The sequence below is a fragment of the Catharus ustulatus genome, chromosome 11 (genome assembly GCF_009819885.2).
Source record: "Catharus ustulatus isolate bCatUst1 chromosome 11, bCatUst1.pri.v2, whole genome shotgun sequence".
Lineage (NCBI taxonomy): Eukaryota > Metazoa > Chordata > Aves > Passeriformes > Turdidae > Catharus > Catharus ustulatus.
Window position 1 is genome coordinate 20,014,038 of NC_046231.1, and position 15,964 is coordinate 20,030,001.

Below are 15,964 nucleotides of genomic sequence, written 5' to 3' on the forward strand. Positions count from 1 at the left end.
TCCCTGGAAGTGAAATTGAGTTTAAGATTCTCAGGAAAATCAGATTTTCCCTGGATGAGGAATCCCTGGAAGTGAAATTGAGCTCAGGATTCTCAGGAAAATCAGATTTTCCTTGGATGAGGAGTCCCTGGATGTGGAATTGAGCTCAGGATTCTCAGGAAAATCAGATTTTCCCTGGATGAGGAGTTCCTGAATATGGAATTGAGCTCAGGGGTCTGAGGAAAATCAGATTTTCCGTGGATGAGAACTCTCTGAATGGGGAAATGAACTCAGGATTCTCAGGAAAATCAGATTTTCCTTGGATGAGGAATCCCTGGAAGTGAAATTGAGCTCAGGGGTCTCAGGAAAATCAGATTTTCCTTGGATGAGGAGTCCCTGGAAGTGAAATTGAGTTTAAGATTCTCAGGACAATCAGATTTTGCCTGGATGATGAATCCCTGGAAGTGAAATTGAGCTCAGGATTCTCAGGAAAATCAGATTTTCCCTGGATGAGGAGTTCCTGAATATGGAATTGAGCTCAGGGGTCTCAGGAAAATCAGATTTTCCCTGGATGAGGAATCCCTGGAAGTGAAATTGAGTTTAAGATTCTGAGGAAAATCAGATTTTCCCTAGATGAGGAGTCCCTGGAAGTGAAATTGAGCTCAGGATTCTCAGGAAAATCAGATTTTCCCTGGATGAGGAATCCCTGGATGTGGAATTGGGCTCAGGATTCTCAGGAAAATCAGATTTTCCCTGGATGAGGAGTTCCTGGATGTGGAATTGAGCTCAGGATTCTCAGGATTCCCAGGTCAGTACCAGCTGGGTTGAGCTTGGCTGGGGGATGCTCCCTGTGAATATTTGCCAGTGGAATTGCAGCTTTCCATGATTTGCTGAGCCCAGAGCAGCTGCAGGTGAGGTTTGTGCTTTTCCATCCCAATTCCAAATTTTCTCAGAGCAGGGATTTGGGAATTTCTGGGGACTGAGCAGGAAATGACCCAAAGCTCCCAGGAAATTCAGCAGGGGAATCCCAGAGCTGCTCAGGTACCAAATCTTGGCTTCCCTGCAGGATTTAACTTTTGATTTTAACTTTTTTTTTTTTTTAACTTTTCCCCCCTGTTGCCTCCTCTGTCCTGGTGGTTGCTCTGGGCTCAGATTTTGTTTTTCTGGCATCCCTGTCCATGGAAGGAATGAAATCATTGCAGGGAGCTCTGGCTACCTCCACATGTGTTCTATTAGCTGCAAGTTTCACATTTCAGTGCACGTTTCATAAAAACCCCAAACTGCAAAAATAATTAAAGCTTCACATCAGCTGAGCCTTGAAACCTCAGAAAAAATGGGATTTTTTTTTTTCTCTTTGCATTTTATCCTTAGGAATTACCAGAAATGTTCACATTTCACATTCAATTTTCACTTCCATCCTTTTATTTCTTGGAGTTTTGATCATCCCAGGAGATGCTCAGGGTGTCCAGGGATACACCTGGGATGGAAAAACCAGGAGAATTCCAGGAGTTTCCCATCCCTCAATTCTGCTTTTCAGCCACACCCTCCCAGGCAGCTTTTCTCCAATTTAGGGATTAATTAAATAGCACCAGGGAAATGATCTTTAATTATTGCCTGCTTCTTAAATGGAAAAGTTGTAATATAAATAAATAAATAGAAATATAAAATAGGATGGTGTGTATTCAGGGAGAGCCAAGGATTTGTTCTGCTGCAGGAATGAAAACTTTGGGACAATTGCAGCTTTTAATTCAGTGTATGAAAATGGCAAAAAGCAGGAAAATCCAGGATGGGTTTGGCAGGAAAAAGGCAGAGAGCTTTTGTAGGAGCTGCCTGAAATAAATCTGCAGGATTTAAAAACCAAAAAGAGTTGGGATTTTCTGTAATTGTGGCCACAGGTGGCTCCAGGTGAGTCTGGGACCCCTCTGGGATCCCATTCCCATTTTCCTGCTCTTTGGGGAGCTTTGGGCTGCAGCAGGAATTGCATTTTCCTCTCCTGAATTCCCCTCTGACAACTTCAATATCCTCCAGAACTGAATATATTATCTTAAAACTCAATATACAAGCCCAAACTGAATACATGATCCCAAAAATCAATATTATCAACCTCTAAAATCCAAAGTTTTCCATCCCAGACCTGTTCATTCCCATGTTTTTATTCCAGTCTGGAGCAGGGATCCATTGGCACTCCACTCTCAAAATTGAATTTTATTTCATTTACCAGGGTGGATAAATATTCTCAGAGTGCTTAGCAGAGACTTCTTTTAAAATATTATTAAAAAATGGATAGTTCAATTCTCCAAAATAAGACAAGAACCATCCAATGCAATTTAAAATTTAAAATATAATGCACTGAATTGGAATATTCTAGTTTTAAATAATTGATTTGGGTTGCTCAGTCACACATGAATGCAGGGCAGGAATTTTTTCCCTAATCCAGGAGCAGCAGAGGGCAGCAGCAGGAAGATGATGCTCAGTTGTTTTCTGCAGGAATTTGCAGTGGGAGAGATGAACTTGGGCAGGATCCCAGGGTGGGGAATTCCCAGAGGGGTTCCTGTGCTCCAGGAATTCCAGAAGCTTCTCCCTGTCCCACAATAACACCCAGAAATGGAAAAAAAAATGAAATTAAAAACTCAGTGCAGCTCAGCTGGAGCTTAAAAACTCCTCGGTGGGTTTGGAAAATAAATAATGATTATTTTTAAATGATACTTCTGTAGGAGTTGGAGTAAATTGTCCTAAATTTGCTCCTGGTTTTAGGAGCAAAAAGGGAAAGAATGGTTTGGAAAGAATTGTGCTTTGTGCAAAGTCCCAGAGTATTTCTGGAAATTCTATTTCTGGATGAAATCAAAGTGTTTAAATACTTAATGATACTGAAATAGAAGCATTTAAAAGGCGAGATTTTTGGGGTTTGCTTGAGGATTTCTGTGCACAAAGTTTTAAATTTGGTGTCCCCACTCTGTCCCTCAGAGGAATTAATCCCAACCACAAAACTCCCATTTGCTCTTTAGTTCTGAAAACTTCATTTTTTAGGCAGAGTAGCATTTTAGCAAATGGAAATGGAGGAATTTGCTTTTAAAGCAGCCCTAAAATTGAGGATTAAAAAAGGCCTGAGGGACTTTGGATCAATCCCATCCCAAAAAATCTCCAGGAATATTCATGTTGTGAGGAAAACAGGAATGTTTTATTAAATATGGCTTAAAATATACATAATAAAAGATTTTTCTATGGATATGTGCATGTAACACAGATTTATGTGTCAATAATTTGTAGTCTCACTGCAGAATTTAGGATGGCTTTGGAGAAAGCTTGCAGTTAATTTGGAAGTTTAAAAGAGGATAAAACAGTGGCCAGGAGAGTAAAAACTGAGCTGCAGGCTCTGGAAGGGGCCTGAAACAAATTGGGACTATTTAAAAATTATTATTATTATTATTATTATTATTATTATTATTATCATCATCATCATTATTATTACTATTTTACTATTATTGTTATATTATAAATAATATGATTATTATTAATTGTAAATTTATTGCTGTATAGTCACTATTATTAATTAGTAATATTAAACTGTTGTTTAAATTCTTATTAAGAATTTAATGATAAATTTTATAATTCCTCTACCCCAGCACAAAGAACAGACCTGCAGTGACATCCAACCAAACAGAAAACAGGGAGAAACCTTCAGGAATTGTGATGGGAAATCAAACAATTCAATAATTAATTACAGTAATTTCACCATTATAAGCTGCATCATTTTGACCAAAATTTTGGTCCAAACCCAAAGTGCGGCTTATAATCAGGTGTGGATTATATATGGACAAAGAATGAAAAGTTGCTGTTTTAGTTTGGAGGACAGGTGTCTGCTGAGAAAGGCAGGAGCTTCTCTTTGAAATGGAAAATGTAAACCCCCTCCCTCCAAATTATTATAATTTTGAAATCAAGGGGCTCTCAGGCAAAGATACGGGAATTAGGAATAACAGTTCTTTACTAGGGAAATTAAAATAGAAATACAGCACTACAAAGAACAAACCCCAAACCCTGACACAGTCAGAGTACAGCCTGACACCCGTCAGGCAGGGTGTTGGCAGCAGTCCCATCCCATGGTGGCTGCATCCTCCTGCAGTGACAGATGTGGCTCAGTTGGAGCAGTGCTCCTGTACAAGGTGCAGTTTCCTCCCAAGCTCCAGTGGTGATGTGGAGAAATCCGGTTTTCCTCTGGAGTCCAGTGGAGAAAGGGGCTCCCTTAGTGTCCCAAACCCTCTGTTTTTATCTTGGTAAGAAATGTTGGGCTCTTCCCCCTGGCTGGAGCAACCCAGTGGGATGCAGTAATTTTATCAGTGCCACAGTGGGATGACTCAATGGCATGAGCAGAAAATGACTGGCTGGAGGAAGGATGGGTTGTGAAAAGATAAAGAACACTGCCCCAGCTGGTTTATAAACCATGGCCATGAACAGGAGATATCCCATGGAGATAAAGAACACTGCCCTGCCTGGTTTATAAACCATGGCCATGAACAGGAGATATCCCATGAGATAAAGAACACTGCCCTGCCTGGTTTATAAACCATGGCCATGAACAGGAGATATCCCATGAGATAAAGAACACTGCCCCAGCTGGTTTATAAACCATGGCCATGAACAGGAGATATCCCATGGAGATAAAGAACACTGCCCTGCCTGGTTTCAATGGATGCCCATTAGCAGAATATCTCCCTTGGAGATCAGGATCACTGCCCCACCCTCAACAGATGGTGACAGAACAGAGACCTTTGATCACACTCTGTATTGTAATATGCATCTTATAATCCTGAAATTACTGTAATTAAAAACGCAGCTGTTAAATTGGAAATGCCATTTTTGCTCCATGCCAGAATTTCCCCATCCTGGGGCAGCTGAGGGAGTGCAGGAGCTTTTCCCTGCACTTTTTTTGCCCTTTGTGTCAGGCAGCTTTTCCCATCCCAAATTCCCTTTCCCACCTCTCACACCTCCCCTCCTTTTCCTTTCTGAGCAGAGCAGCTCAATGAGAGAGGTGCAAAAATCAGATTTCTTGGGATTTTCTATCAAACAGGAATCCTCTGATCCCCTAAATGTCTTTTTGCCATTTGTGGGAGCTGCTGAAGGGTGAGCAGAGCTGATTTGTTCCTCTGCTCCTGGAAATTCCCTGGGCTCTGAGTGATCTGTGCTGTAAAACAACATTTTGTCATATTTTCAATATTTTCTGCCTAGTTTTGGATTTTTTTTTTCCTCCTCACGGAAGATGAGTTTGTTCCATTAAAATTCCATTCAAGCATTTATAATGCTCCAAAGAATACATTCTCTATTTTGGAGTATATTATGTTCTTTATTCACCCAAATCTTGTTTTAATATTGCTGTAAACTTAATAAGAAGAGATGAGATAGGAAGTGATAATCTTTGAAATATAAGGAAAAATCATTTTCTCCACCTTGATAGGAGGCAGAGGTCTGAGCTGCCTCTTATTAGAGCTGTTGGTAATAAAAATCTCTGCTCACAAAGCTATCAGGGCTCATCTGCACAAATCTCTGCTCTTTGCTTTTGTTTATTTTTTTTTTCCTGCTCCTCATTTATGATTTTTCTCATCACGTGATCCCAGCCCAGTCTTGATGCTCCAGCTTTCCCCTATATTTAAAAAAAATTATTATTATCATTATTATTAGCATTATATTATTATCATTATAATTAGAATCATTATTTTATTATTTTATTACTTAATTTTTATAATTTATAATGTATTATCATTAATAATAATAATAATAATAATAATAATAATAATAATAATAATAATAATAATAATAATAATTCCCTTTTCCCATCCCTCTGTCTCATTCCTTTGGAATATTTGGGATGTCTGGAGCATCCCAGCCCAGGCAGGATTTGGGAATTTTGAACCTGGACAAAAAGGGAATTTCCCTCTCCCTTCCCACTCTCAGGGAATTTTGGAGTTCAGCCTGTGCCCAGATTTTGGGTTAAAAATGGGATTTTTGGGGTGGTTCACAACTTTGGGAATCTTTGGTGGCTAAAAATGAGAAATTGTTTCTCTTTTTTCACCTCCTCTCTGATATAAAAATTGATTTTTAACCAACTTCAGGCGTCATCTGAAGGCTGAATTTCTCTTTTTCCAAGCAGAGCTGTGTGATTCACAGAGATTTTGAGCAGGGCAGAGTTAAATACAGTGAATTTTGACTTTTGTTTGTGTTCACTGATTTAATCCTTTCACATAGCTCAGCTCCAACTTTCCAGAATCTTTCAAATATTTCAAACTGGCTGAGCAATAAATAAATTTTATCTCTGGAATTCTGATAAACTGTGAAGGATGATCCAAGATGCTGAATTTGGGATGAAGTTTGCACATCTATTAAAATAAATCCTGCCAGATGAGCACTTGGATTAAAAAAAAAAAAAAAAAAACCCTGAGCAGCTCAGCTTTAATTGCTGCTGGTTTATTTTAATTTTAATTTTAATTTTAATTTTAATTTTAATTAGCTGGGCTGGGTTTGCTTTATTCAGGGAGGAAATTTGGAAACTGTGCCTGGACAAGCATCCAGGATTTCCTGGGTGTTGTGTGGATTGCTGTGTGTGTGGAGGGGGGTTGGAAATTGGGAAATTGCAGTGAAAATTGGGAATTTACAGTTGGAAATTGGGAATTTGCAGTTGGGAATTGGGAATTTGCAATGGAATTTGCAGTTGGGAATTGGGAATTTGCAGTGGAATTTGCAGTTGGAATTTGGGAATTTGCAGTTGGAAATAATTGGGAATTTGCAGTGGAATTTGCAGTTGGAAATTGAGAATTTACAATGGAATTTGCAGTTGGAAATGGGGAATTTGCAGGTTTTATTTTTATTTTTTCCTTTGGTACAAATTCTAAACTCCCACCAGGCCTGACTGAATGAATCTGAAAATTTTTGTTTCGTTTGGGTTGTGTTTTGTGGTGTTTGGTTGGTTTGGGGGTTGGTTTTTTTTGTGTGTTTTGGAGTTTTTGTGGGTTTTTTTAGTGGCTTTTTTTTGTGTTTTGAGTTGTTTTTTGGGATTTTCTTTTGGTTTTTTGGGGTTTTTTTGGGAGGTTTTTTGTGTTTCATTTTAATTTTTTTTTTATTCCTGCAATCTGTCACTCTGGAACATTGCTAAATTTTTACTTCCTGGAGCTCAGCAGGAAGAAGAGCTGGGAATATTTGTGGTGGGAATTCCCCAGGGAATTCTTGTGCCCATAAAGGATTCCTGGCAGGGATGCAGTGACAGGAGGCAGGAATGGCTCCAACACAAAAGGATTTGGGGCAGGGATTCCCAAAGCAGGGCATGCTGCAGACATCCCAAATATTCCAAAGGAATGAGAAAAGAGAATAATAAAAATAATAAAAAATAAAAATAATAAATAATAAAAATAATAAAAATAAAAATAATTAAAATAATAAATAATAAAAATCAAAATAGTAAAAATCAAAATAATAACAATAAAATAATAATAATAAATATAATAATATAATAATTTATTATTTATTTGGGCTAAACCCTTCCCTGGGAGGGTGGGGAGCCCTGGCATGGAATTAAATGGATTTAAAAGTGGGAATTGAACTGGGAATGTTGAATGTTGTGCACTTGAATTATTCCACACTTCCACCATTCCACTGGGAGCTTCTCAGGGGTTTGGATTTTCCTAAAGCACCAACACCTGACAGCAAAAAACTCCAAACCCCCACAGCTGCAGAATGAAAAAAAAAACTTGAAAAATCCATGATTTGCCCATGTGAAAAGAGGGAGATGGGTTTTATATGGACAGGGTTTAGCACCTGAGGGGTTTGGGATGCACCAAATTCAGCCAGAGGAGGGAAAAAATGCTGAGATTTTAGGGAAAAGAGCTAAAAAAGGATTGGGAGCTCCCAGTGCTGGGAGGTGTTTGGTCTTTGAGGCTGGAAATCCACAATTCTGGATACTGGAAATAAAGGATTTTTAATGATTGACCTAAAAATGGACAGATAAAACCATCCAGGTGTGACTCTCTCCTGCTCTTTTTGAAATTATTATTTGGAGTAGAGAAGCAGCAGCTGAGGAAATCTGGGATTCTGGCTGCTGGAAATTCAGGATTTTGGATGATTGACCCAAAAATGAGCAGATAAAACCATCCAGGAGTGACTTTGTCCTGTTCTTTTTGAAACTTCTCTGCTTCTCCCATGGAGATTTTCCAATTTCAAATAATTTGGTGCCTCCTCATTTGAGTCCCTGTAAATTATTTGGAGTAGAGAAGTAGCAGCTGAGGAAATCTGGGATTCTGGCTGCTGGAAATTCAGGATTTTTAATGACTGACCCAAAAATGAGCAGATAAACCATCCAGGAGTTTGTCCTGCTCTTTTTGAAATTATTATTTGGAGTAGAGGAGTAATAGCTGAGGAAATTTGGGATTCTGGCTGCTGGAAATAAAGGATTTTTAATGATTGACCCAAAAATAAGCAGATGAAACCATCCAGGAGTGACTTTCTCCTGTTCTTTTTGAAACTTCTCTCCTTCCATGCAGATTTTCCAATTTCAAATAATTTGGTGCCTCCTCATTTGGGTCCTTTTACATTATTTGGAGTAGAGAAGCAGCAGCTGAGGAAATCCAGAATTCTGGCTGCTGGAAATAAAGGATTTTTAATGATTGACCCAAAAATGAGCAGATAAAACTATCCAGGAGTGACTTTCTCCTGCTCTCTCTGAAATTCTCATTACACAGAACATTTTGGAGGCACTTCAGTTGTAAAAGTCTTCATTAGAGATGCTCCAGAGTGAAGATTTAATTTAGAGATTTTTCTTTGAAGTCTTGGTGGGGTTCTTTTATTGAACAAATAAAACCTTTTCATTTTCCATGTGTTGAGTAATGGGAGGACAGAGGAATCCATTTGGATTCTGCTGTCAAAGTTGATTTCTTTCAACCTCTGTCCCTGCTCTTTAAAAGAGCAGGATTTGGTCTCACTGATGACAGTTGGATAATGAAAAAGGAATGACACTCCTCCAGAGCCAGAGCTCTCCAGAGTGAACATTCCATGCTTTTAACAGTTTTAATCTTATTTCCTGTTCCATTAATCAGGCTGAGCCAGATTGTTTTGTAAGTATTTATTGTTAGGTTGTTTTTTTGGTGGTTTATTTATTTATTTATTTATTTATTTATTTATTTATTTATTTATTTTGGCCCTGCCTGAATATCAAATAGAAAAGGTTTTTCTTTCAGCCTCATGTCTCAGGTAAATATAAATTGTCAAATTACACACCCTCCCAGATTTTGTCAATACTGAGATTTTGACATTGCTCCTTTTCACTTCTTGAATTATTGACATTTCCAGGGAAATCTGTGTTTTTATCTCTTCAAAATTTCCTATAATGAGAAACTCAAATCCTTTTAGCTGTGGGTTAGTGCATAAGTGTAAAAAAGGGAAGTAAATTCATAAAGAAAATCAAAGATATTTAAATTATTCCCTGGAAGTGAGTAAGATCTCTTTAAATCTGTTTTGCTTCGATGGGAAAGCACAAATCAGAAATTGATTTTCCCAATTCTGCATCCATGGCATCCATCAGCCCTTAAACCAAACATTTGCAAGCACTGATGATGATGAAAAGGATTTTAAAAATCACATTCTTGAGCCATTGCTTGGCTTTGTTAGGCAGTACAAGAAGTGCCATTGCTGGGGAATTTTTTCTGAATTCATTCAAAGCCAGATGAGCTCCAAATGTTGATTTGCTGAGGGATTGTGTCAAGGCAAACATTTTATTAAAATGATCAATGGATTTGTCATCTGTTTGCCTTTTGCCTGTAATTATGATTAAAGCAGAAATGGGTGCAAAATGTTTCAATGAACTAAAAAACCACTGGGTTCTTTTCCAAAAGCAAAAACTACAAAAATTCCCAGACTTCTTCTTTTTTTTTTTTTTCCCTAATTTGCAAAAAAATGAAGTTATTTGTTTCAGGGAGAAAAAACTGCAATATCATGGAATCCATGGGCAGGGACATTTTAATATCCCAGATTTTTCCAGCCTGGCCATGGACACTTCCAAGGATGGGACATCTCACAAGCAGTATAAGTAGGGAAATATGGCAGCAAAACCACAAAAAAAATATTAATTTTTAAATATCCAACCTCAAATAGATCAGAATTAAATATTCTATGAGGGGAAAAATGGAAGTACAAGTTATTTTCAGCATTAAAAAAAATAATTAAAAATCCAGTTGGCTCCAGAATCATCCTAAAAAAGGAGGAGAGATGTGGGAGCAGCTGCTGGAACATGGGTGGGTGTGTAAGTGTGGCAGATTGTTGGGAGAACTGCTCCTTTGAAAGGAAAAAATTGGAAACAATAATTTTGGATTTTCTGAGCAATAAACAGGTGCTGCATGGAATTAAAAGGAGAATTTGAGGGGATGTTTGCTCTCAGGTCTGTCTGTGCTGCTCCAATGAAACAAATATTTTATTTCACTGAGCAAAGTTTTAAAATTAATGGAATGAGCTTGAGGTTAAAACACAGAGTGGGGTCCTGGAGCATCCCCAGGAATTTCCATTCCTCAGCAGGGAATTCTGGTTCTGGTTCTGGTTCTGGTTCTGGTCCTGATTCTGATTCTGATTCTAATTCTGGTTTTGATTCTGATTCTGGTTCTGATTCTAATTCTGATTCTGATTCTGGTCCTGACTCTAATTCTGGTTCTGATTTTGATTCTGGTTCTGATTCTGATTCTGGTTCTGGCTGGGAGATTTTGGAGCACAAACATTTTCTCGACACTCAAGAGTTCAGCCCAGCCCTCAGCACTGATCAGTGAAAATGCTGCTCCCTCCATCAGGAAATGCTGGAAAGATGTAAAATTTAAACAGATATTTATGGATAGAAGAGAATTTGGGGGGTGAATTCCAGATAAAAACCCAGGGTTTATTTTTGGGGTTGTCAGTGCTGACAGGAGCCTTTGGGTTTGAGAGCTGGCAAAGTTTTTTTCTGTTGACAGAAACCATTTCTTTGGTTGTGCCCAGTTTTTTTTTGGGAATATCTTTGTTCTATATTCAAATTTTCAAGTTGGTTTAGAATTACTTTGATGCTGGAGTTGTTTCACCTGTGGAAAACCAGGTTAAAAATTGATTTTCTGCTCTTAGGATTATCTAGACCTGCCTTGAGAATGAGCTTAACCAAACCCTTCATTTTTACCCCATTCTTTGACCTTTCTGAGCTGCTCTTTTTAGGTCAGACCTCAGACTTTCTCCACTCCTACATTTTATTTACAATATTCATCCATATGTTTAATCAGGGCCTGGTTTCTCCCTCAGGAGGGTCTTTGGCATCTTTTTTCTTCAGTTGCTCCAGGAAAAATTTGGCTCCTTAAGGATTTTTCTGTGTTGCTTGGTGTTCTTTACCCATCAAAGGCTGCCTGGTCCTGCCTCCCTTCCATTCCTGCTGGAATTCCTGCTGGAAATTCCTGCCCATGCTGGCTTTGGAATCTGCTGGTGCCACTTTTAGGGGCACAAATTGCAAAAACCTCCCAGCTTTTCCTCAATTCACAGGGATTTGGGCAACTCCTCCCCGTGGTGATTGCAAGGAAAACCTTTTATCCCACCAAGGTTCTGGCACAGCCCCACAAATGTGATCTCACAGGGTGACCTCATGTAAAAATCACCACGTTGGAAAGAGATCACTGAGCACCAGGATGCCACTGGGATTCTTTTCTTCTCATTTTCCACGTGCTGGTTTGATATTCCCGTGCTGGTGGAGTTTGCACTGAATTATTTGAGGTCATTTCCCTCATCAATATCAGATTTTTCATCCTACATCAGCCCTGTCATGTTCTATAATCAATCCTTCTCCCATTGCTTCACTTGGGAGCAATGTGAGAGCTCCAAAATTTATTTCAGGAATTTTTTTTTATTTATTTCAGGAAAAATCTGCACTGTGCCAGGCCCACCCTCCTCCACCAGCAAGGTGCAATATTTGGGGGCAGCACTTTGAAAAGCTGCATTTTTGGGATAAAATACACAGAGTGAGGGTTATTTTGGGTTTTTCTTGTGAGGCCAGCTTGGAACAGGGAATAGAATTTTTAAAAAGCCCAACCCAAATGTGCACATGGATCTGAGGGATGGCTGCATCCCATGTGGGCCAAGGAACACAAGGAAAATCGAGGGAGAGCACAGGATGTACAACATGCACTGGAGGGAAAATGTGGTACAGGAGGGAGTTGAAAGAAAAATGGATTGAGCCCAGCTCCAGGGAATGGGGCTGGGCAGGAATTGCTGCTCTGGACACACTTGAGCCACTTCTTAATTTTCTTTTAACTCTGAAAGAAAAAAGGTGACTGGGAAATTGGGTCAAGGAAAAAGGAGCAGTGCTGCATTCCAGGAGCATCTGAGACACCAGGAGATGCAGTTTTACCCTCTAAGGCAGGAGGTGCTAAGAGTGGTTGAAATCACAGAAATCCCTGGGACTGAGCAAAATTCCAGAAGTGTTTTTTGAGGTTTTTTTATTGTTTTATTTTTTATTGTTTCTGTGGTAAGAGATGAGGTTGTGATAACGAGCTCGTGGAAGAGCCTCAGGAACAAAATGCTCTTTAAAACATTGGGATTTTTCCATCAAAACACAGCTCTGGGTTAGGGATAAAAATGTGCCTGCAGCTCCAGAATCATGGAAAGGTTTGGGCTGGAAGGGACCTTAAAATTCATCCCATTCCACCCCTGCCATGGGGACACCTCCACTGTCCCAGGGTGCTCCAGCCCTGCCTTGGGCACTGCCAGGGGTCCAGGGGCAACCCCAGCTGCTCTGGGAATTCCATCCCAGAGAGGAATTTCTCCCATCTCTCCCTGCATTCTTCCAGTTCCAACCCATTTTCCCTCATCCTGACATTCCATGCCCTTGTCCAAGTCCCTCTCCAGCTCTCTTGGAGCCCTTTAGGTGCTGGGAGGGTGCTGGGCTCGAGGAGAAATTCTAAATACTCCAGAAAAAAAGACCTGGAGCCACAATGTGGATCAGAGAGCTGGAGCTGAGCAGATTTGTGAAATATTTCATTTTGATGAATCCAGCAGCTCTTCCTCCTCACTAGGACACAAGGGTCACAGCAACATCCCCTGAGAGGCACAATTATATTTTTATTTGTCTTTTAATCTCTCTAAACCAGACAGTTGTGTCAGATTCTCACTGGAGCTCAGCTCAAGCCCTGTTGAGTTTTGCAGCCTGGTTTTGCTCACACAGAGCAGCCATGGCCAAGGGACAGCCCAGGGGGACAGGCTGGGCTGCCAGAAGCATTTCTGGGCTGGGTTTGTGTGTGTTGGGATCTGTGGTGTTGGGGTAGAAAAATCTCTGTTGAGCCTGAGCAGAACTGTCACTATTTTGGAAGGGCTCTCAGCTGGGAGGAGTGATAAATAATGCTGTGGGATGATGGGCAGGGTCTGGAGGGGCTGGGGGCTCCAGGGTGGGACACAGGGAGAGGTCTGGAAGCAGAAGGAAAGGGGGAATTTGGAACAGAGCAAAGAAGGAAAGCAGGGAGGAGGAAGGAAGGAAGGAAGGAGCACTGATTTTCCATGTATCCAAAAGAGGTGTGAAATCTCTTTGGAAAGAACCTGAGTTTAAAGTTTAAAAAAGGGACAAGGAAAAAAAAATCTCCATGGAAGGCAGCAAATCCCAGGCTGGATCTGGAACCCTTTGGAGAAGCTCAGCAGAGGGTGCAGAGAGCTCACCCTGGAGGTGCAGCTGGTCCTGGGCTGTCCCAGCCAGGGCAGAGATGCACAAGAGATTCCTGAGTCTGCATCCAGCAGCCAAGGAATTTGAGGGTATGAAGATAACTTGTGGGATAATTACAAATCCACAAATTCTTCACCCTGCTCCCCTCGAAGCAATGAAACACAGGAAGCCCCAGGACTGAGACAGGACCAGAATGCTTTCACATTTCTGCCTTTTTCTCTTTTACCTCAGTGTAATCAGGAGCCAGAGCTCAGGAACTGGGATTGGTATAAACCACCAACTTGGTAAAAAATTAGAAATTGAGATGTGGAGTTATATGAATTCAGAAATTGGGATGTGGAGTGGTATAAAATCAGGAACTGGGATGTGGGGTTGGTTTACATAATTGTGCTCAGGAACTGGGTTGTGGAGTTCATATGAATAAAGAAACTGGGATATGGAGTTGGTTTTCAATCAGGAACTGGGATGTGGGGCTGGTATAAATCAGGGAACTGGGATGTGGGGTTGGTTTACAATCAGGAACTGGGATGTGGGGTTGGTTACAATAATTGTGCTCAGGAACTGGGTTGTGGATTTCATATGAATAAAGAAACTGGGATATGGAGTTGGTTTTCAATCAGGAACTGGGATGTGGGGGGCTGGGTATAAAATCAGGAACTGGGATGTGGGGTTGGTTTACAATCAGGAACTGGGATGTGGGTTGGGTTTACAATCAGGAACTGTGATGTGGAGGTTGGTTTACAATCAGGAACTGGGATGTGGGGTTGGTTTACAATCAGGAATTGGATCGAGGGGCTGGTTTACAATCAGGAACTGGGATGTGGGGTTGGTTTACAATCAGGAACTGGGATGTGGGGCTGGTTTACAATAATTGTGCTCAGGGACTGGGATGTGGGGCTGCTTACAATCAGGAACTGGGATGTGGGGCTGGTTTACAATCAGGAATTGGGATGTGGGGCTGGTTTACAATAATTGTGCACCAGTGCAGTGAAAAGGAGGAGCAGGGTTTGGCTCTGCTGCAGCCCTGGGAGAAGTTTTCCCTGCTCCAGGGGGAGAGTCCAGCTGAGCACTGGCCATGAACTGGAATTGCCAAGGAGAGCAAATGGGTGATACCCAGTGGGATGTGGAGATTGCTGTTTTGACTGCTGCTCCAGGATTCCCAGTGAAGCACAACTGGGAGACACTGGATGTTTGCAGATGTTGTTCCTGGAGCTTTTTGCCAAGAGCTCAGTGGAACAAAGAGCAGAGTTAATTTTAGTCCATGACAACCTGATCAAAACCAACCCCACAAAGGCAGAGCCTGTCCAGCTCCAGACCCAGCGTGGCCTCCAGGGCTGCCAGAGCTACCACAGAGTTGGGATCCTGTGGAAAACCTTCCAGCTCCTGCAGCAGGAGGCTGGAGGCAGCTGCTCTGCTGCTCTCTGTCAGGGTGAGCTCAGCAGGCCTGGGAATGCCTAAAGATTTTATTGAAGGTACAAACCCAGGGGTTTGGTGGAATGGGTTGGTTGGGAGGGACCTTAAATGCATCTCAGTCCAAGCCCTGCCATGGCAGGGACACCTTGCACCATCCCAATTCCAGCCTGGCCTTGGGCATTGGCAGGGATGCAGGGGCAGCCACAGCTGCTCTGGGCACCCCTCCCAGGGAGGAATTCCTTCCCAAAATCCCATTTAACCCTGTCCTCTGGCACCCTTTCATGGGGAAATTCCTGCTGGTGTCCACCCTGAGGCCATTCCCTCCCCTCCTGTCCCTGTTCCCTGGAGCAGAGCCCCACCTGGGGCTGGCAGGAATTTTAAGGGAGCAGAAAGCCACCCCCAGAGCCCCCCTTTCCCCTCATGGCTCCAGCAGTGGCCCAGAACATTTTCCTTCTAAAGCTAGGAATACATAACCACAGAAGGCACTTGGACTATTCCAGTAAAAACTGCAAACTGTGAATATTCCAGTAAAAACTGTAAACTGGGGATATTCCAGTGGGGCTGGCAATGTGCTGGAAGTGCTGCTGGGTGCGAATTGGGATTGGGACGTGATGTTCAGGGCTTGGAGCTGGGCAAGGTGCTGGAAAAGCTTTCAGCTGGAAAGGACAACCCAGCATTGGGGGGGACACAGAGCTGCACTCAGGGCTAAGCCCCTGCCATCCTCCCCTTAGAGCTGAGCCTGGAGCTGAGCTGTGAGCTGAGGTTGGAGCTGCAGCTGTGAGCTGAGGTTGGAGCTGGGCTTGGATGCTGAGCTTGGAGCTGGCTTGGAGCTGAGCTTGGAGCTGGGCTTGGAGCTGAGCTTGGAGCTGGGCTTGGAGCTGAGCTGTG

General features: G+C 41.6%; 1 protein-coding gene across 2 annotated transcripts in view; it reads left to right on the forward strand.

The window, feature by feature from the left end:
- LOC117001681 (BTG3 associated nuclear protein) overlaps positions 1 to 15,964 on the forward strand; it is a 113,769-nt gene that overhangs the window by 61,941 nt on the left and 35,864 nt on the right. The gene's annotated exons all lie outside the window — the stretch shown is intronic.